Raw genomic sequence first — 12,872 nt, 5'->3', positions numbered from 1 at the left:
TGTCCAGGGCGCTGCAGAAAAAACCAGAAAGGGACAGAGGCTCTCAGCCCAGCTCTGAATTACACGCTCCGCTAGGCTGTTACCTAACGTCACCGGTGTATCCTCCAAACGCGCTCCACGGGCCACATGTGGAGAGTCAAAAGACCTAGTTGCTGGAACTTCCCTGAGGGCCCAGTGGTTAAGACTCCGAGCTCCCAATGCAAGGGGCCAAGTTCCAGCCCCAGTCAAGGAACTAACCCACATGCCACACGGCACAGCCAAAAAAAAAAAAAAAGATTTCGTTCCTGTCCCAGATATAAATAATGAGCAAGGTGCTCGGGGCGTGACTAATCTGGCCTCAGAATGTTCCAGAAGGTTTGGGAGCCTTCTGGAGGAGGGATGAAATCTAAATGGGATCTTGAAGGTACTGAGTTTGCCTTTGAGGATAAGATTTACAGAAATTCATGAGCACGTAGGACTTCCAACGTCAGGCAGATCATAATACCAATGAAGACAGTCACAGACACCCTGTTCCCCAGCCACCTGCACTCGCTTATGTGGTATTTATGTCAGCGCAGGTGCCAGCTTCTGGCTGCCTGCTGGCACAGGTGTCAGCTGGGGCAATCACCTCCTCCCTTCCTACTGGAAGTCGGGCTGACCCTTCCCACAGAGAAACAGCAAAAGCTGGGACTTCAACGGTGCCCTCCCTCAGCCTCCAGCACTGAGCAGCCAGCCCCGCAGACAAGGGGGGAGCCAGACCAGGAGGGAAAGGGAAAGGCTTCCACCCAAGGGCTCTGCAGCTCCCCGAAGCCACCGAGTGCGCTGGCCGCCCTCTCTTCCTCCTTGAGCAGGGCCCCTTTTTTCAGCCTCACATCCTGGTGCTGAGCCAGCAGCTGGCAAGGGGGGCAGAGAGCCAGAGCTCACCCTCGCCCACATCTCGGCCCCACCCTCCCTCCTTCCCCAGTGAGTCACCGCGGCTGCAACAGCTCCAGACACGCCAAGGGTCACACCTAAAACCCGCTTCATGGGCCAGACCCCTGGGTGCCAGAGGGGCTGGGGCTCCAGGAAGAGGCAATGGGCTTCCCTGCCAGCCGCTTGGCCCAGAGCCCCCGGCCCGGAACCCCCGGAAGCCCAGGTGGGAGGGATCTGCCACATGCCTCCACCCCAGGGGCTAATGAGGAGGACATCATGGGTGAAGAAGGGACCACAGCCCGTGAGAACGGGAGGCGCTGGACCCGAGGCTGCAGGTTGACCCTGGCGGGGCACCCGCTGGCTTCCCAGCCAGGTGGGGCTGCCAACCACCCTGCCTGCCCTGGCTCAGTCCTCAGCTCCTGGCACAGCCAAGCAAGACTCCCCTCCCCTCCCCTTCCATCTGACCTGGCAGGACATAGGGGTGCTGACAGGGGATTCAAGGCCACAGTGGTAAGGGCCTATTTTCTGCACTCGGGTCCCAGCCCGTGGTCTCCCCCACCCCTGGGGCCTGTACCAAACCCAGGGGGTCCTTCCTTTTTCTCCCACATGTCAGGTGAAGCCAGCTTCCCTGGGGGCTAGGGGCTCCACCCTGCTGCTGCCCAAAGCAGAGTCTTTGGAGCCTTGGGGAATTCTACACATTCCTCAAGCGTCAGAAGCCCTCGAAGCCCTCGGAGCTGGAAGAACCCTTTAGGCCACATGTGGCTCCTCTCTCCGTAGGATTCTCCAGGCAAGAACACTGCAGTGGGTTGCCATTCCCCTCTCCAGGGGCTCTTCCCCACCCAAGGATCGAACCCGGGTCCTCCTGCATTGCAGGCAGGTTCTTTACCATCTGAGCCAACAGGGAAGTCCTAACAAATTCAATCAAATTAAACATTTAGCCCATTGGTTGTAGGAACCACATTTCAAGAGCTCAACAACCACACATGGCTACCATATTAAAAGCACAAATACAGAACATTGCCACCACTGCAGAAAGTTCTGTGGGATGGCACTGCCTGCTATTGACAGATGGGGAGAGTGAGGTCCAGAGCCCTGAGAATGGGGGAGTGCTGGGGCCCTAGAACGCCCAGGTCTGCCAGCTCCCCGCCCGCACCTGACACCAGCTCACAGTAACCATCATGATGGTAAGGGCTGGAGTAGAGACCCTCTAAGGCAGAGGGCTGCCTGGAGGGCAAAAAAGGGGTGACGTGGCAAGGACACTCCAGCTTCAAGGCAGGGAGGACACGCATCTGAGGCTGCAAGGACAGAGTGCCTGTAACTCAGGCCAGAAGCAGCTAGAGAAGAACGAAGCTGCCCTGATGATTCAAAACCACAGAGCGGATGTGCAGCAGGGTTCTGCCATGCCATCTCTGCAGATCTCTGCCCTGGGTGGGCAATACCCAGGCGGACCCGGGAGAAGAGCAGGAAGCAGATCCTTTGCCCGGGGAGGATGGTCCCTGCCAGCTGTGACCCCCACCCCCCCCACCCCGGGGAAGGGCCTGTTCTCCCACTGGTCCCAGGAAACCGCTTCTGCCCAAGAGCCAGTGTGAACACAGCCAGGGAGGGGGCGCAGTGTAACTGCTGCAGCAGCCAGAGACAATCTCACAGTCAGGGTCAGTGTTAAGATGACAGGAACTGATACACACACACACACACACACACCCGAGAGTCAGGTCTGTACGCCTCAGTGCCTCCACGCGTCACACCTGAAGTTAAGATACACAACAGAGGGACCCGAGTTTGTGCAGACGCCCGGCACAGGCAGGACATCGAAGGTGGCACACCACGATGGAAAGAAGCACGCCAGCCCGCAGTGGGGAGGACACAGACAGCAACGAAACTTCCACCCAGCACATGGGCAAACTGACCCGCCGTACACACAGGCCCCGGAGAAGCACTACCCCAAGGTGAGAACAACCAGATGACTCACAACCAGAGCTGAGACTGCCACCGGCCAGAAAGCCACGAACACACGTATAACCGGGGGCCAGGGGCTGGGATATTCAGAAAAAAGAGAGACACACCCAGAGAGGCCATCTACTCTCATCAACACTCCCCGGGCAGTAAAGAGGAAGAGAAAGAGCCACATTAAAAGAAACAACCCCTCCCAGGTAAAGAGAAAGATTTTTGCCGAGCTCCCAGAGCGCCCCAGGACTGTGCTCATTCCATGCCTGGGGTCCCCGTTCTTTCCCAAACAATCCCATGTGATTAAGAATTAATATCTATTTTAGAGTGCAGAAACAGGCCCCGAGGTTAAATGACTTGCCCGGGTATGAGACAGAAGTGAAATGCAAGCCCAGGGATCTCTGACTCCGAGGCCAACAGTCTTAACGAGGGAAAGGGATGAAGACACGAATAAACACAGAAACAGGATGAGAAACCACAAAGATGCACAAGGGAGATACACAGGCGAGAGATCTACACGGAGGGGGGCCCAGAGAGAGCCGGAGAGACACACCCACAGGGAGGTGGACAGGCCTCCAGGCTCGTCCAAAGAGAGACCCACAGAGTGGGACCAGGATGCTTCAGGGGACGTTAAAACACAGGAAAGAGAGGGCTTGAGGTTCGGGTAGGGGCGGGAGACCCCCAGGAAGCTGTGATGCCCATCAAGTGTCACAAGCACAGGAGGAAAGGTGAGTGGCCAACAGCCTCTGTCCCACACACCAGCCTCGTCCCGACCCAACTCAGAGACAGCAAACCCAGAATGGGCAGAGCCCCAGGTATCCCAAAGCCCAGGATCTGAGGGCCCTTGTGGCTCTAGGCTCACCAGCACTGTGTCCCTGGGACTCAGAAATCCTGAGCTGCCCAGAACCAGCTCACCTGGAGACTCTCTGGACCTCAGCAAGTGAAGACCAAGAGACAGGCCCACCAGGAGACAGGCCCCGGCAGGTTAAGGCAAACATTTCCACTCACTGGGAAATGGGAACAGCCATGACAGGCAGACGCCAGGTCAGAGGAACAAGGAGAAAGAGAGGGGTGGCCTCTCTTCCGGGTGCTAAAACCTCCAAATGGACCTCCACGTATGCAGCTGCCGGACCTCGGTCTGGAAAAACAACCTGTCCCATTCCAAATGGAGTAGAACTGCGCAGTTATCTCCCGAGTCTACGTTAGCACCAAGGACTCTGAGGTCAGCTGATTCTGGGCAGTGCACCCCCAGGGGCACTTTCAACTTGCATAGGGTGTGTGTTGGGGAGGTCGAATTATCAGGGAGAATCTGACCAACATGTTGCAAGACACGGGCAATAGGGCCACTGGCGAGATGATCAAGACTCACAAGGCCAGCAGACCCACCCAATGCATGCAGAGATACTCCTGAGTCCCCACCCCTCCCAGCCCAGAGCAGGCCCACAGTCCCTGCCTCCACCAGCTCACGACAGACACCAGTCTGGGCAGCCCCAGGCCCTGTCCATCATGGAGGGAGTCTGTTTCTGTTAACCCGGTGTCTAGGGTCTGGATGCACCTGCCCAGCTCCTCCCTCGCTGCCTGGGCCGCTGGCTCCGCCCATACCTCCCACCAGGAAGAAGCTTTTCCAGCCTCAGCGCCCAGCCCTCTCCTCCCCTCTAGTCCCTCTCCCTGGCCCCTCACCGCCATGCTGGAGTTTCCCCACACCTCGGCTTCCAGGGCAGCTCCCCATCCCCACCCCTGGGACCCAGCTGCTTCCAGGGCTCAGCCCAGCGGTCTTTCTCCACCTCTGTCCCCTGGCCCCTCGCACTCCCCTAGCCCCAGCGCTCCAAGTTCAAGCTTCCAGCCAGAAGAGAGATTCTGTTTTCCTTCTCTGACCCAGAGGGACTTCCCTGTGGGACTGAGGGGGTCTCTGGGGCAGCTTTACATTCCCCATGCGGGCAGTCCCCACACCTGGCCACCTCTCCTGAGAAGAGTGGGCCTTGACCCAGGACGGCTAGGATGACGACACCAGCTCAGGGATGTGGGGTGGGGGGGAAGCGCCCTGCTGAGTTGAGGAGGGGTGAGCTCAATCCCTCGCCCAGTCTCGCCCTGGAGGATAGATTACAGTTTGGGAGCTCCCACGGCCCAGCTCTCCGCCCAGCGGCCAGAACCCGCTAGTGCAGGGGCTCGCGGCCAGGCCGTTCGGCCCAGCTGCCAAAGAGCCACCCCCAGCCCGGCCAGGCGCTTCCCCTTCCCCTAGAACCTCCGCTCCGGCCCCCGGGGGACAGGGCAGGATGCCCCTCCCTGAAGCCTCCATCAGCCACGGCCTCACGCCCAGGCCTGTGCTCACCCTCCCTCAGGCCTCTGGACACAAACTCCAGGGCCTAGAACCGTCCAAGACGGAGAAACTCACTGGAGTCCTTCCCTACAGCCCCCGCAGACCCCATGAGACCTCCACCACCACCGCGGCAGAGTCCCACGGCTACCCCCTGCCCCCTACGCCCCAGACACAAGCACGGGTGACCCATTCAGGACCGGCCCGCCAGCCAGAGATGCCCTCTCACAGGTAACAACACTCATTTCTCAGCTGTGACACGAGCAGTCAGAGTCTCAAGGCCACCGTGAAACAGTGACCCCAGAGCCGGGATCTCCCCTACAACAGCCCAGCTGGCCGTCTGGAGACTGAAGGGAGGAAGACGGGGTCCATCCACACACACGTTCCTGCTGAGCCCGCTGTGGCCCACCCAGGAGACCCCCCTTCCCCCCGCTGTGCCTCTTAGGCTCACTCAAGCCTGGACGAAACCAGTCAGCTCAGGAAGGTCGGGAGACCAGCGGGATGGTCAGAGCCAAATGCCAGCTCCCTGGGAGCCTGGATGAAGCCCATCGGGGGGGCAATGGGAGAGCAGAAAGCCCTAGCGACCACCAGTTGAAACGTCCCATTCCCACCCCTCTCCGGGGGCGACCCCCCTGCCTCGCGTGCACATGCCCCCAATCAGCCCAGCTCCAGGCACAGAGAGAAGCTGGGGTTTCCGGGGTGTGGCGGGATGGTGAGAGTCAGCAGGGGAGAGTTACCAGCAGGAGCCGAACTAGCTCTCCCAGTCTGCTTCTGCCTGTCCCCAGGCGGTTCCCAAGTGCTGAGGAAGGTGATGACCACGCCCCAGACACCCACACACTCCTCCACCCCCACAGCTTCACCCCAACCTCTCAAACCAGCTCCTCAGGCTCGGGGTGGCGTGCTCGGCCAGGGCCAGGCAGCCCATTCCAACTGAGCCTAGGAATCCAGGTCGGTGGTGTCTGGGGAACCCCCAGCCAAGGCCTTCCTGGGACGAAGGTGACCCCAGGACCCCCCAGCCCATTCCCTGCCCTTGACCTATGATGGCCGTCTCCCTTCACAGGTCTCCCAGGAGTCGCTCTTTTGGGTCCCACTTTGAGCCCTGGACTTGCCGTCCAGGACCCCCTCAGCTGGAGTCTGGCTGGTTCAAGTTCTCAGCTCTTCACAAAGTTGCCCGGACAAGGACCCCTGAATCACTGCTGCGGGCCCCCCAGCATCAGCAGTAAGCCCCACCAGTGGCTTCTTAAGTGTCCTGGTTCTCTGAACAATGTCCCTGCGTATAACCGTTAAGGACAAGACTTTGGGGAGGGCCTCAGACACTCTCCAATGCCCGTTGCCAATACTCCAGACCCTTCATCCTCTGCTAGCCCACCTCTCATGCCCCCATGCCCCCCCACCCCGTCCTCTCCCCCCAACCTCACCCCTCAGCTCCGGGCTCCCTTCTCTCCCCACTCGGCATACACGCCCCAAAAGGGCTAGCCCAACCCATCATCTTTGGGGGCCAAGAAGGAAGCTTCCCCACTGAGCTTCAGAAAGGAAGTGAGTGCCACACCCTGCCCCAGGGATTTCCCTCCTGGGGGCAGAAGAGAGGGAGCACCAAAGGAGAATCTACTCCCCGAATTTACACCCAGCCCTGGTGAGGGGGCCCTAAAATGCCTTCCAGTGCATCTTCAACCTCTCTCTCTTTTCCCCTGACTCCCTTGCCTTCTTCTATCACCCCAGCCCTCCAAAGCATCACTGTGTCGCCCAAAATCAACCCAGTCTCTCTCATGTTCTAGGCTGTGCGCCACAGGGGACAGGATCCCTGCAGTCAGAGGCTGGATCCTAGTGGAGGAAACTGTTTCAAAGGAAACTGTTTCAAAACCCGGAGGTAACTATCTGGGTCCCTTTTCCTCCAAAGGTCCAGGACCTGCTCTAAGGACCTCACTGGCACGGGGACGATCGATCCCACCGTGCCTTTTCAGAGATCCACTGTGCAGAACAGGCACCCAGCAGCAGGTTCCCTGGGGGCACCTCAGCACCTCCCGGGTGGCAGCCACGCCCTGCGAAAGGCACACACGAGGCTCACAATTCTCTGGGGCCACAACGTGCAGAGGCGCCAGTGCCCTCCCCACGTGGTGCAGGGGTCCAGTTAGATGCCTCATCTGCCCATTCGGCTCCCCTCCCACCCACAGGGCAGAGTCAGCCTTGCTCAGACCCACGTGCCCCTCGTGGCCAGCGACGCCAAAGGGCTGCGCCCCCGCATCCCGGGGCCCTGGCACTGCAGGGGGCACCGAGCCTGCCAGCGGAGGGCCAGCCCTCGCGCACTGCACACCCTCTCCCGGCAGGGGAAAGCCTTATATAACACAGTTCTCCGAACACACCCTAAGCCCGGAGACTTTCCAACTCCCCGGCAGGACCTCGCCCCTCCGCTGTCGCCCCAAGAGCGCGCCTCGGGAGCGGAGGGGTCCGGGGAGGGGAGCTGAGCCCTCCTCCCCCTAAGGCCGCCGGACTCGGGCCCCCGCCTCCCACACAAGCCCCGTCGCCCCCCTCCCCTTTACCCCTCGCCACTCCTCCCCGAGTTCTGGTTTGAATTAGTCACCGGCTCCAACCACCACATTCCTCAGGCTGCTGGCGCCGAGCCAGGCGCTGGGGCGGGGGCCATCCCGCCCGGACGGGTTTGGGAGTGGAGTTGGGGAGAGAGCGCCGCCTCTGAAGGGGAAGGGGCGGTCCCGAGGGCCGCACCGCTGCACAGCTCCACTCCCCGCCCACCCCCAGTGCAAGAATCTCCCCCAATTATGTCCCCCACCCCCACTCCCACCCGTCCCGCCGCGGGGCGCGCTGCACACTTCCCGGCTCCGCCGCCCTAGAGGAAGAAGGGATTTTTTCTAGAGCTGGGAACCCAGAGGGGCAAGGCTAGGGCGGGGCAGCCGAAGGGAGGCTGAGGGGCCGCCGGGAGCCAGAAAGGGAGAGGCTGGTGCTGCAGAACTGGGTGGGGCCCGGAGGACTCGGGACGCGAAGTCAGGGGCGGAGGTGTGGGGCGCGGGGAGGGACGGCGGACGGGGTGCGCGGCGCGGGGGCGCAGGGGCGCCGGGAGGGGCCGAGGGGCCGCGCCGCGATCTCGGAAACTTCTCCAGTAAACACGGAATAGCAGCGCGCCGAGCCACCGCCCCATGGAGACGGAGGGGGTGGGACGGGGCCACCGGGCCAAGAACCGGCGCCCGGCCGTGCAGCAGGGACAACGATCAGCCCTCGAGAGACAGACGGACCGGACTGGAGCAAACCGCGCCTCGAAGCGATTTTCCAACTTTGCCCAACTTGCGCCCCTTCCAACGCCCCAACTCCGGAGGCGGAGCTCCGCTCCCAGGGCACTACGCTTGGCCTCCCGGTGGCGGCCCGGGGCTGCCCACCTTGCTCCAAGTTGAGCCTTCACAGTGACACCCACCCAAAGCGCCTCGCCCAAGTCCTGCCACCCACCTCCCCTCCCGCGTTCCCAGCGACGCATTCCCCGATCGCGCCAAGGTGCGCCGGGCGCCCCTACCTGCGCGCTCAGCCCCAGGCCACAGCCATAGCCGGCGCGGGGCCCGAAGTCGCGGTGCTGCGGCTGCTGCAGACGGCGAGCCCCGGTCGGGGCGGGTCCGGCAGGGCGGGCGGTGCAGTCCCCGCGGCGGAGCTGCTCCGAGTGGCCGGGCCCCTGCGCGCGGAGGCGGCTCTTGTAACTCCGGCTCCAGCGGGCGGGTCTGCCCCGAGCAGTGGGGAGAGGGCGGGGCCGGGCGGGGCCGAAGCTGGGCTGGGACAGGCGAGCCGGGCCGACCCTGCAGGGACCCGAGAGCGGGCTGCTGGGAGGGCACGGGGGGCGCGGGGACCGGGCGGCGCGGCACGTCCGAGGTGCTGCCTTCCCCTGCCCCCATCTACTGCCCACCCCGGCCCCGCCGGGCCTGGATCTGCCCCCTGACTTAGGCGTGTGGCTTCTTCTGCAAGAAACTCTTGGAAGCTGGACCTGCGAATCAGCCCATTTTGTAGGAAGGACCAAGGGATTCGGACTGCGGCTGGGGGGTCTTGAGTGATTCAGCCGCGACCTCCAGCCTGACGCGGACCTTTGAGATTTCTCTCAACGCTGCCCACTACCTTTCTAATCCTAGGTCCCAGGTTCTTCACTTGGTTCTTTACGCAGCCGCGCCCACTTCTCGCCCTCCCTCTTTCTGGGCGCCCCTCACCCCTCCCCGTCCCCAGAACCGGCCTGGAGACGCGGGCCCCACCTGCTGGAGTCAGGGTCACCGTGCTGCTCTGGCCGCTGCAGCGACACGGGAGTCAGGCCTGCACCCCTTGGAGGAGCAGAGTCCGCGCGGCCTACCCTGTCCCCCACTTTCCTCTTCCTATTTCTGCTCGGACCCCCCTCCTCCACCGCCCCACTCCCCTGGACGCTGGGTTTCCAATTTTACAACCATTTCCCACAGCCACTTCTAACTACACGGAGATTTTATTAAGCATTTAATGACGGGGTGCGGGGGGCCTTCTGGCTTCACCCTCATTCTCTTTCTCCCCCATGAATCCTCTTATCCTCTCTCCTGGATGGCCACCCACTGCCCATGTGGAGCCAGTTTTCTTCTCCCCTGGAATGCTGGGGAAGTGAGACCCCAGGCCGGAGACCTGAGAAGACCTGGCCCGCTGTACCATCCTGAGTGGGCTGGGGCTGAGACCAGCGGCCCTGTCCTCTGAAATGGCAAACATGTTTACAGGCTAAAAATACCCAACAGCCAACTCCGCTGCCAGCCCTGGGGGCTGTGTCCCAGGTCCAGTTACCGGCAGAGGGTACAGGCATGGGGGAGGGAAGACCCAGCCAAAGAGCTACAGACAGGCAGGCAGGCAGGCAGATAATGGACACAGAAAGGTGGAGACACGTGCGCAGACATTCCGACCCGCACAGACATGCAGAGACACATAGTCAAAGCACAGACTTGGGCACTGGCAATCTCTCATATTTTCTCTCTCACTCTGTCTGTCTCTCTCTCTCTCTCTCACACACACACACACACACACACACACACACACACCGAGTGACTCAAACCCAGAGCAGAGGCAGTTCCACCACCTGTATCACAAGCACACAATCAGAAACCCAGACTTTTAGAATCACCTCCACTTCCATTGTGATCTGCTCCTCTTTCCCAGTGCCTACCTTATTTAAAGAAAAAAAAATTCAACTTTGCGATGCTTTAAAAAATGAAAACCAAGAGCTAATTATTTCTGATATCAATGGTTTTTTTAAATTTTATTTCATATTAAATAACATGTATTCAGTTTTTTAAATATAGACTAAGAATACAGAACAAGTGGCCTGTGACCCTACAAGTCAGATTAATCCTTGTTGCTGTTTCAGAGATAAAATCAACACCTCTATAGGGTGAAGGATGTCAGTACAGAAAAGTAGAACAATAAAAAGTAGATGATTTCCCCCACCCCCAAGCTAGTCCGTCTCCCCCAAAATAACCACAGTTAACAGTTCACCAGAGGACTTTTAACTTTGCAAAATGAATCATTTGGTTCCTTGAAAGTGCAAGGGTTTCCAATGCATGTTAAAATGGAAGCTGATTGACAGCTAGGTTTTTCAGAAAGATAGCTATGATATGATAGGGGGTCTGCACAAAGGGCCATGGAAATTTGGAGGGAAGGCTGGAACAGGAAAAGAAGAGTGTGGAAGGGTGTGGATATTGCACCTTCAACTCAGCTGGGACTCCCTCAGCCCCCCAGGAGTGAAAGAGCAGAGGCTGGTGTCCTGGGCTCAGAGCCAACTTATCAGCTCCATTGTTTGTTCTGGCCACCCTCTTGGTCAACAGAGAAGAAGGCAGGAGCGGCCGGTCTGGGGAGCAGCTGCAGAGCAGGGATTACTGTTTAGGTACTTGGTTCAGGGGCAGGAGTGTCAGGATACCTGGTGGGAGGTGGTCCTGGGGAGTAGCTCCTGCCCCCTTCTAGGCTAGGAGGGTACAGAAGGGGTAAACTAGACTCTGCTCCCTAAAAAGGTCCTACTTGCTGCACCAAAGCTGGCAGGGAAAGGGAATATCTTCAACAGTCTTCAATGGTGCAACTGGAGACACAACACTTATAGAAATTTCTGCCACCCCTTCTCCTTCTGCCTACTGCTGTAGCCCCCACCTTTTTCACCCCTCTTCCCCAAGAGCTACCTTCATGGTAATCTTGTCTGACACTGCTGTAGGCACCTTGTATGTCAGCCCATTTAATCCTCACACGCAGGAAGAAAATGGTCTGGGAGAGGGACAGTGATTTACCTAAAATCACATAACCTTCAGAAGCAGGACTGAAAGTTCCCATCCACATCTAAGCCCCAGGAGGGCAGGCATTGTTTGTTTTCTGCTGTGTACTCTGTGTCTACAGCAGTGGCTGGCACCTAGCAATCATGCCAGAACACTTTGCTGAAAAATTGAATGAATGAATGAATAAACTGCATATATAACTGGCCCCAAAGCCCTTGCTCCTCTTCTTTTTTAAAATAATTTTTTTGGCCACGCATGTAGGATCTTAGTTCCCTGACCAGGGATTGACCCTGCACTGAGCCCCTTGCATTGGAAGCTTGGAGTCTTAACCAATGGCCCACCAGAGAAGTCCCCCCAAAGTTCTTGTTCTTTATACAACAGCATCCTGTACCCCACAAGTTTCCCCTCGCTCTCAGCCCCCACGTGTAGTTCTCTCATGCAGCTTTGCACAAACATTTACTGTGTCCAGCACTGGAACAGGGGTAGGTGATGGTGGTGGTACAGGTAACAGAATCCTTGACAAGATGGAATCCCTGCCCCCAGGTGCTCAGTCCAGAAGGATCTAGCCTCTGATGCTACCCTACCTTGTGAGTCCCATGCTTTGGAAAAACTGGATGTCATCTTTTCTTCCAGATCTTTTATACCCATATCTTACTCCCCCTACAAAGACAGGCTATTTTTTAGTTAAAAGGAGTTCCCTCCGTCTGAACATTGTTTCAGATTTCCCCATCAAAGTAAGGGCTTTGATGAATCTGAGAGGACTTCAGCCTTCCTGCTGGTGCTTCACTGCCCTTCAGAAGCATCCCACACCACACAGTCCTCCAGACCCACTGGAAAAGCAAGGTCAGCTCTAGGACTCGTCATCACTGGGATACCCCAGCTTTGCCAGAAGTGCCACTCCCTCCCCGGGGGTTCCCTGATTTGTAGGTAGTATGTGTGTGATGAACCCTGGGCTCCTGTGTTGCCAGGCAACGTGCCTCTGTTTTGTTCTTATTATGCCTGTTTCCATAGCAACCGCAAAGGGGCGCTCTGTGGGCAGGCCCCGTGCCAGGGGATTCCCCTTCCCTTTCCTTCTCCCCACAGTCCCCTTCTCTGAAATCAGTGCATGATGAGGAAGAAAAGATGCGACTGCTCTACGAGTCATCATCGCTTTTAAACTCTGACACCAGGAAGTGAAAGGTGCAGTCTGTTCGCCATCTCTTTGAAAGCAGACTTTTCGTCCAGTCGAGGGCCCTTTGGCATGTCAGCCTTAGGAGCACAGAAATTACTGTTACCCCTTCTTTGAGTCACGGGGCATTTCCCAGATCCCTTTCTCCACCTGGTACAACACACCAACTCAGACATGAGCATCCCTGCCAAGCACCAGGCCCTTCTCCATTCGCTTTCAATTCTTTGTAAAAATATATATTTATTTGGCTGCACCAGATCTTAGTTTCGGCACGTGAAATCTAGTTCCCTGATCAGGGATCGAAGCC

General features: G+C 58.6%; 1 protein-coding gene across 6 annotated transcripts in view; it reads right to left on the bottom strand.

Moving 5' to 3' along the window:
- The window catches only part of AHNAK (AHNAK nucleoprotein), a 95,157-nt gene extending 86,352 nt beyond the window's left edge, over positions 1 to 8,805 (bottom strand). For all 6 annotated transcript variants that reach the window (XR_006334847.1, XM_043871802.1, XM_043871786.1 and 3 more), the window contains exon 1: positions 8,667 to 8,805. The gene's annotated coding sequence lies outside the window, so the exon portion shown is untranslated. The remainder of the gene's footprint in view (positions 1 to 8,666) is intronic.
- Between the last annotated feature and the right edge of the window lie 4,067 nt (positions 8,806 to 12,872).

Source organism: Cervus elaphus, chromosome 2 (genome assembly GCF_910594005.1).
Source record: "Cervus elaphus chromosome 2, mCerEla1.1, whole genome shotgun sequence".
In the NCBI taxonomy this organism is placed as follows: Eukaryota; Metazoa; Chordata; class Mammalia; order Artiodactyla; family Cervidae; genus Cervus; species Cervus elaphus.
Note: the sequence above shows the minus strand (reverse complement) of the source record. Positions and strands in the feature narration are given on the sequence as shown.